We start from the raw sequence: 7282 nt of genomic DNA on the forward strand, positions 1-7282 counted from the left end.
TGTGCTTACCTTGCTCCCGAAGACCTGGTCCCTCTCGGTAGGGTAACAAGGGAACGTGTTCAGTGCAGATCAGTGAGTAAGCACAAGCCCGCCTTTGTCAGTGCCTATGCTAGCAAAAGGTTCATGTATTCCTCTCAAACAGAAAGCAAGGTGATAGATAATGGCATAGAATTCAGAAATATACATGAGGCTGAACCAATGCTGCAGTAATAATCAGGGGATTTGGAAGTTCTTTTGTGGCTTATGTTATGAATTGAGTTGTGTCCTCCCAAAATATTCATTGAAATCTTACCCTCTGTACCTAAAAATATGTCCCTGTTTGGAAATAGAGGATTTCCTTGGTTTATGTTAACGAGGTCATACCAATGCAGGGTGTGTCCTAAATCTAATAACTTCTTATTATTAAAAGACCAGAATTGACACAGAGACACACCCGGGGGGTATGATGACAGACAATATGTGAAGGCCCTTCTGCAAGCAAAAAAACACTAAGGACCACTGGCAGAAAGAGTGGTGTCACTAGTGTTGTCGTCAGTACTCATGGTGTCACACCCCCTTACCGCTTCATGGACCTCCTCCCATACCAGATCATATAGAATGGTTTGTAATGTTTCTTATCCATCTTAATCATAAAATAATATATGATAAATATAGTTATATTTTGCTTAAATGTAATATTTCTTAGATTATATCAATGCTAACAACAAAATGGATGTGTAATATCTTTCTACATTGAATTACAAATTAGTTACAAAATTATTAGTAACAGCAGAATCCTTTTTAATTTTTTTCCTTCTTTTTCTTTAATTACCATTTCATTCTCAAACACTATTTGACAAATCTTCAGAAAGACTAATTGTCACAATACTGTAGTTCAAACATCAGAAAATTTGACAAAATTAGCAGCTATAAAAAATGCTATTGATTATGCAAAGGCATTAGACTGTGTGAATCATAACAAATTTTTGTAAATGACATTTAAAACAAAGATTGCCCAACCTTCCTTCTGAGGAGTGTCTGGTGGGTTTGAAGCACCAGCCTTCTGGTTAGCATTCAAATATCTAAGGCACTACACCACCAGAGTTCCCAAAATAAATTTAGTAGGGTTTAAATATAAATCTGAAGAGGTACAATATAACTAGCTGTCATGTTTATATTTCTGTTTACTACTCCTTAGCAAGACAACCCATAAGACTTTAATGTTATCTGTACAAAACATAGGAATAGAAACCAGTTGTTCATTTGAATGTTGAAATAATATATTTTTAAATTTAGGAAACAAAATGGTAGACATTTGGAGAGTAATCATAGTAAATTTTTTGCTATGTTGTCAAGAGAAATAAAGCATTATTATATTTGAAAAAAAAAATATGTATAACATTGCAAAGAATGAGAATTCCAGAATTTTTAATTGTTCTCATGAGGTATCTGTACATAGACCAATAAACAGTCATTAGAACACGACAAGGTAATACTGCATGGTTTAAATTCAGAAAAAGTATATGTCAGGGTTGTACCCTTTCATCATACTTATTCAACCCTTATGCTGAGCAAATAATCTGAGAATCTGGACTTTATGAAGAAGAATAAGGCATCAGGAGTGGAGGAAGGCTCATGAACAATCTGCAATATGCAGATGACACAACCTTGCTTGCTGAAAGTGAAGAAGACTTGAAACACTTACTGATGAAGATCAAAGACTATGGTCTTCAGTTCAGATTACACCTCAACATAAAGGAAACAAAAATTTTGCTGAAATATTGCACAGCAAATTTATAGATCCTCATTGTAGTGTCACTCACTCCGACAATGTCACCTGGTGCAGTCCACACCCTCTACACCCCACTAGTGATGCCACTGTAAAGACACCAGAAACTAGGATAGAGGCTCACAGAAGGAACTGATATGGCAGAGACCCTAGTATGGACTTCTAGTCTCCACAACTATAAGAAAATAAATTTCTGTTCTTTCAAGCTTGGCACTTGTGATATTCCTATTAAGACAACACTAGGTGATTAAAGCAAAGGCTCAGCGTTTTGCGATAAAGAGGCCATCATTTGCAGAGACCTCATATAATGGCACATGAACACAGACCTCATTGTGAAAACAAGGCAAATACAAAAAAAAAGTCAAATGGCACCAGTTGCATCTCTGCAGTCTTCACTTCCAGGTATGCTAGAGCCCGTAGGACTGTCCAACTGCCCAAAGAGGCAAGTAAGCCTGGTTTTAAATGCTGTCCCTTAGAGAGAATAATGGAACACAGATTTAATAATGAAAAAGACCATTTAAACCAAACCAAAAAGAGATAAGGCAAACTTAAAGAGATATTCATGCTTAGCTTCTCCTTACTCCCATCTCACATGTTGTGCTCTTGTTAGGAACAATCCTCTCCCTCCTACCCATCCCCAAACAAAACAAAACAAAACAAAACAATGCCACTGAGTAAACTCCAACTTATAGCAATGTTACAGGACAGAGTAGAACTGCCCCATACAGTTTCCAAGTCCATAAATCTTTATGGAAGCAGACTGTCTTATCTTTGCCCCACAGAGGGGCTAGTGTGTTGGAACCACTGACCTTTTGGTTCACAGTCAAATGCTTTAACCACTGCACCACCAGAGCTTCTTCTTGTTAGGAAGATTATATTAATTATGTAATTATTGTGTCTCTTTGGTGTACTTGAGCATGGTGTGAAAGTGTTTGCGACCACTAATATATATTAAATATAATATTTATATAAAAGTTGCTGTACTACAATAAAAAAATATATCCCTTTTAAAAAAAAAGTAATCTTAAGTCATCTTTTCCAAATTTCCAATGAAAACACTCCACAGCATTTGAAAATATGTGAGCTAAACCCTCCTTGAAAACTTACACTTGCATAAAGGTTATTAACTAACCAGGTAGGTTATTCAGTTTTTGCACAACTATCTTGTAAAGATGTTTTTCTGGTACCGAGCTCTTTATTGCTTCTTGGGGATTTTCACTCACAATCCTAGTTCATCCCTCTTCAACAGTGAAAGATTATCTAATTAATATTTATTTTGGCAAGATTTCAATATCTGAAGACAATTATGGAACTCTGGCAGCAGAGTGCCTAAGACATCTATGGTGGTTGGTGGCTCAAATCCACCAGCCACTCTGCCGAAGGAAGACTGGCCAATCTATTTCCGTAAAGATTTACTGCCTTGGAAACCCAGTGGGGTCAGTATGAGTCAGATCGACTCAATGGCAGTGCCCCCCCCCATTATAGCTATAAGAGTCCCTGGCTGGTACAAGTGGTTAAGCGTTAGAGTATTTGCCTAAAGGTCAGCAGTTCGAACCTATCCAGAGGTGCCTCAGAAGACAGGGCTGGTGATCTGCCTCTGAAAGGTCAGAGCCTTGAAAATGCTATAAGCAGTTCTGCTTTTCACACTCAGGGTCACTATGACTTTGAATTAACTGGATGGTGACTAATAACAACACAATTATTATGGCTGTCAAAGCTCTTTTCTGGGATACATATCCTGGTTGTTACTTATAAGACAAACTTTAGATACTTTGTTGTCTTATGGCTGGTTCACACCTGTGGGAGGAAATGAACATTTTTACTTTTACATGAATGGTTGGTACAGAATCTTTGCATGGACAAAGTGTGTGTGGGCCTGTGTGTGCTCAGGGATGACATTCAAAGGCTGGTGCTGAGGAGCCACAAGCTAAGTGGCAGCATTTCCTCAGGTCTATACAGAATTGGCAGCCAAGGGAACAAGACATTGGGAAAAACAACTGTTTTCTCAAATTTCACTAAGACATAAATTAACGGTTACATTTGCACAAACAAAAGATTGTAAACAAAACTTTCCTTTGTCATAGGATTAATTGCAAAAAGTTGTTTTGTATGAGCAGTTTCAAAATTCTTTTCAAACAATCTAAATATAGGTAATACTGTCACATTCATTTCCTTAGTTAATATCTATCTATTGCACACCTTCCATATTTAGGAAGTACCCTAGGCACTAGGTAACTGGTAGTGAATATAACAAAAATTCCTACCCTCATGGAGTTATATTCTAGAACTATACTGGCTTTATGAGTAACTTTATTAACATCAGATACAACTGAAATTAGCTCATTTATACATGTTCACATTATGTCATTAAACAGACAAAGTAAAGTATCTACATATTTTTTTAAAATTCCTCAAAGTTCAATGAAGATACTGAAACTGGAGATGTATTAATACAATGTGATTGAGAATGTAGAATTTTTTGTAAGTTAATTATTACATGCAAAATATTTTAAACCCTTCCCTTTTCTTCCATATTCATTTATTTATTTTTTTGTCTTATGGCTGCTGCTTTATGTTACTCATAATAATGATATCGATGTATGAAGTATGTATTGTGGACTTGGTGTGTGACTGGAATTAGGTGCAATTTGTAAAATTGGTAGCAGTATTATTTCTATTTTTCAATGGACAAAACTTATATTTAGAAAAGTTAATTCATATAGTCAGAGGTATTTGATAAGTAAGCTGGGTTTTAAACTATGGTCTGTATGATGTAAGCATATAGGCAGTTAACAATTACATTCCTACTGTCTACACTGCAAGGTAGGCTGCATCCCATTGCTTCTGTCCTTCCATGTCATTTGACTTTGTCATAAACAAAACATTACAACTACCCACTCCATTCATTATTAATATAATCATTCATGCATTCAGTTAACCACTATCTGTTGATCATCTATCATGCACCAGGTATTAAGTTCTAGAAAGGCATTCATTAATGATGTAAACTCATATAATTATTCTTGAGAAATTCAGGTCCCAGAACTTTGTCTTTAGGATGCTGTGAGGAAAATTTCTAAGTATAAAGCCATAATTATATAAAAGTTAATAATTTAAAAAATATTTTTCCAGGCAAAATACAAATGTCTTCCTCATTTTCAGATCATGAGTCCTAAAATAGAAAAGGGTTAAGGAACTCACTTAATGTCTTATAAAAGAGCGGTGGAGTGGAATGGAAATAAGATCCTAAAGATACGACAATAAATTGGTCTTTTCTTTTTCCTCCCCTGCACCAAACCACCTCTTCTTTTTCTCCTCTGTTAGTAGCAGAGCCTGAAGCAGGCAGCTAATGGTACACAGCACAAAGCAGGTGATCTTAATGTTCTCTCGTCCCTCTCTGCATCTTAGCAGCAGCACCTCAAGAAGTGATCTGCACTGTGTCTAGTATTTAGAGCTTCACTCTTTCTGTTTTCCACAAGTATTAAATTTCAAAAGAAATTACATTTTCTCTCCCAAAAATTTGACATTAAAAGATTGCTTTGAGAATATACTTGATCTGGGCACAAATTTTTGTCATAGAAAGTATCAAGTATCATATAATTTGAGGAGAAATTATTTGATGAACATAAATTGAACCACAGGTAAATGTATTCCCTGTATCAGAAGAAAAATTTTTCACTATTTACATAGCATCCATTACATTTCCCTAGAATGTAGGTATTAAGTCTAAACTTAATTTTAGATTATTTTCTCCATACAAATAAAAAGTTACTCCTAGGAGTTCCGGTAAGATGGTGGACTAGGCAGAAAGACTGCACAGACCCTCTTCAACAAAGAAAAGGGAAACAAATTAACACAGACACAGAAGATAATCCTGGACTCCTGAGGCTTGAAGGGAAGGATATAGAAGTGGACTAAACCCCAACTAGCAAAAGAATTTGCATGAAAATACCAAAAAAGGAGACAGACGGAGCTGCGGGCTGGCAACGATTCTGAGCGACCCTGATGGCCGGCACAAACAGCTTGGAGATTCCCGAGTGGTGGTAGGACCTAAGAATTAACCTATATATCAGCCCTGCTAGCCAGGGACTGCATGGAGGACCACTCTGGTGGCTGGGGAATAAACAGAGAAGGTGAAGAGAAAGGCGGGCTGAGCTGTCGACTTTTGCCGGTCCAGAGGGCACCACCATTTTGAATGTTACAAGCAGCTTGACCATTTTGGATATTTAAACAGATAGCACTCTCTGAGATTCCAGGGGCTTAAGAAGAGGTGCTGGTTTCCAGCAACCCCAAGGACACTCCAGACCTGCAACACTGAAAAGGTGCGATATTCCTCTTGTTACTCTTATACCCCATACCTGCTTGGTGAAAGGAAGTGTGGCCATCCCCCACTCCCACCCACCTTCTGGGCCCACAGGAACTCCATCATGGTCTATGTGCTCAGATGGAGCCTGGGTGCCCTGCCCTGTCCTCCACTGATTTTTTATTTTTATTTTTTTCTTTTTCACTTTCTTTTTTCTGGTGATTAGTTTGCTTGCATTTGTCTGTTTTAAAATAACTGTTATTATTAATACTTCTGTCCTTTTTACTATTATTCTTATTCTTCCCCTCCCAGGTCCTAGTTTTCAGCTTTTCTTCTTTTCCCTGTTCCTGGTTGAATTTTTTTTTTTTTTTTCCCCTTTTTTCTCATGGTTCACCCCGTTCCTTGTTTTTCTTTCTGCATTTTTCCCATTTTTTTTTCTCTTCATTATTTTCTTTCTCTACCTTTTTCTCTTAGTGCCCTATCCCAGATACTGCAGGTTTTTTTGTTTTTTCTTCTTCCTTTTCCTTTTTTTCTCTTTTTGGTTACTGTCCCTGTGTGATTATGTGGTGTGTTTTTTGTCCAGGTGCTTTTAGTTTTTTGATCGTTAGCCAATTGTAATTTTTGTCTAACTGAGTGGGAGACAGCAACAGTCCCCATAAGACACAACTACATCCATACCTCCTGCAACTTCACTTACTGAGCGAGAGCCACTACCTCCTTCACCACCAACAGGCCAATGATAAAAAACCACCAAGAAGAGCCTGAATCACCCTTGGTTGCTCTTCACAAACAGTTAACGGAGATCTAAATACAACACCACCATGATGCCTTGGAGACAACAGACCATCACAGACCACACAAAGAAGCAGGATAAAGTGGTAGAAACAAGGGAGCAGGATACAGATCCAGAACATATCCCTGAGGAAGAAGCAGCATTGGAACTCTCTGCTAAGGAATTGAAAAGAATTTTATTTAGGTGTCTTCAAAAGATTGAGAGACAAACCAAAGAAAACACAGAAAAAATCCTGGAGGAATTTTGGAAGAGAATACAAGAACAAAATGACAAAATAAATGAAAAATTAGAAATGATTCTAATAGAATTAGATAGAAATACATAAGATTAATACTAAATTGTCAGAAATAGATAACACATTGGAAGGGCAAAGGAGTAGAATTGATCCAATGGAAGACAGAATTAATGAGATGGAAGA

At 37.0% G+C, this 7282-nt stretch overlaps 1 protein-coding gene across 1 annotated transcript in view; it reads right to left on the reverse strand.

Moving 5' to 3' along the window:
• Window positions 1-7282, reverse strand: part of GRID2 (glutamate ionotropic receptor delta type subunit 2) — a 1108517-nt gene that overhangs the window by 984233 nt on the left and 117002 nt on the right. The gene's annotated exons all lie outside the window — the stretch shown is intronic.

This window comes from Orycteropus afer, unplaced genomic scaffold (genome assembly GCF_000298275.1).
Source record: "Orycteropus afer afer isolate SDZICR_OR568_19922 unplaced genomic scaffold, OryAfe1.0 scaffold00389, whole genome shotgun sequence".
Lineage (NCBI taxonomy): Eukaryota > Metazoa > Chordata > Mammalia > Tubulidentata > Orycteropodidae > Orycteropus > Orycteropus afer.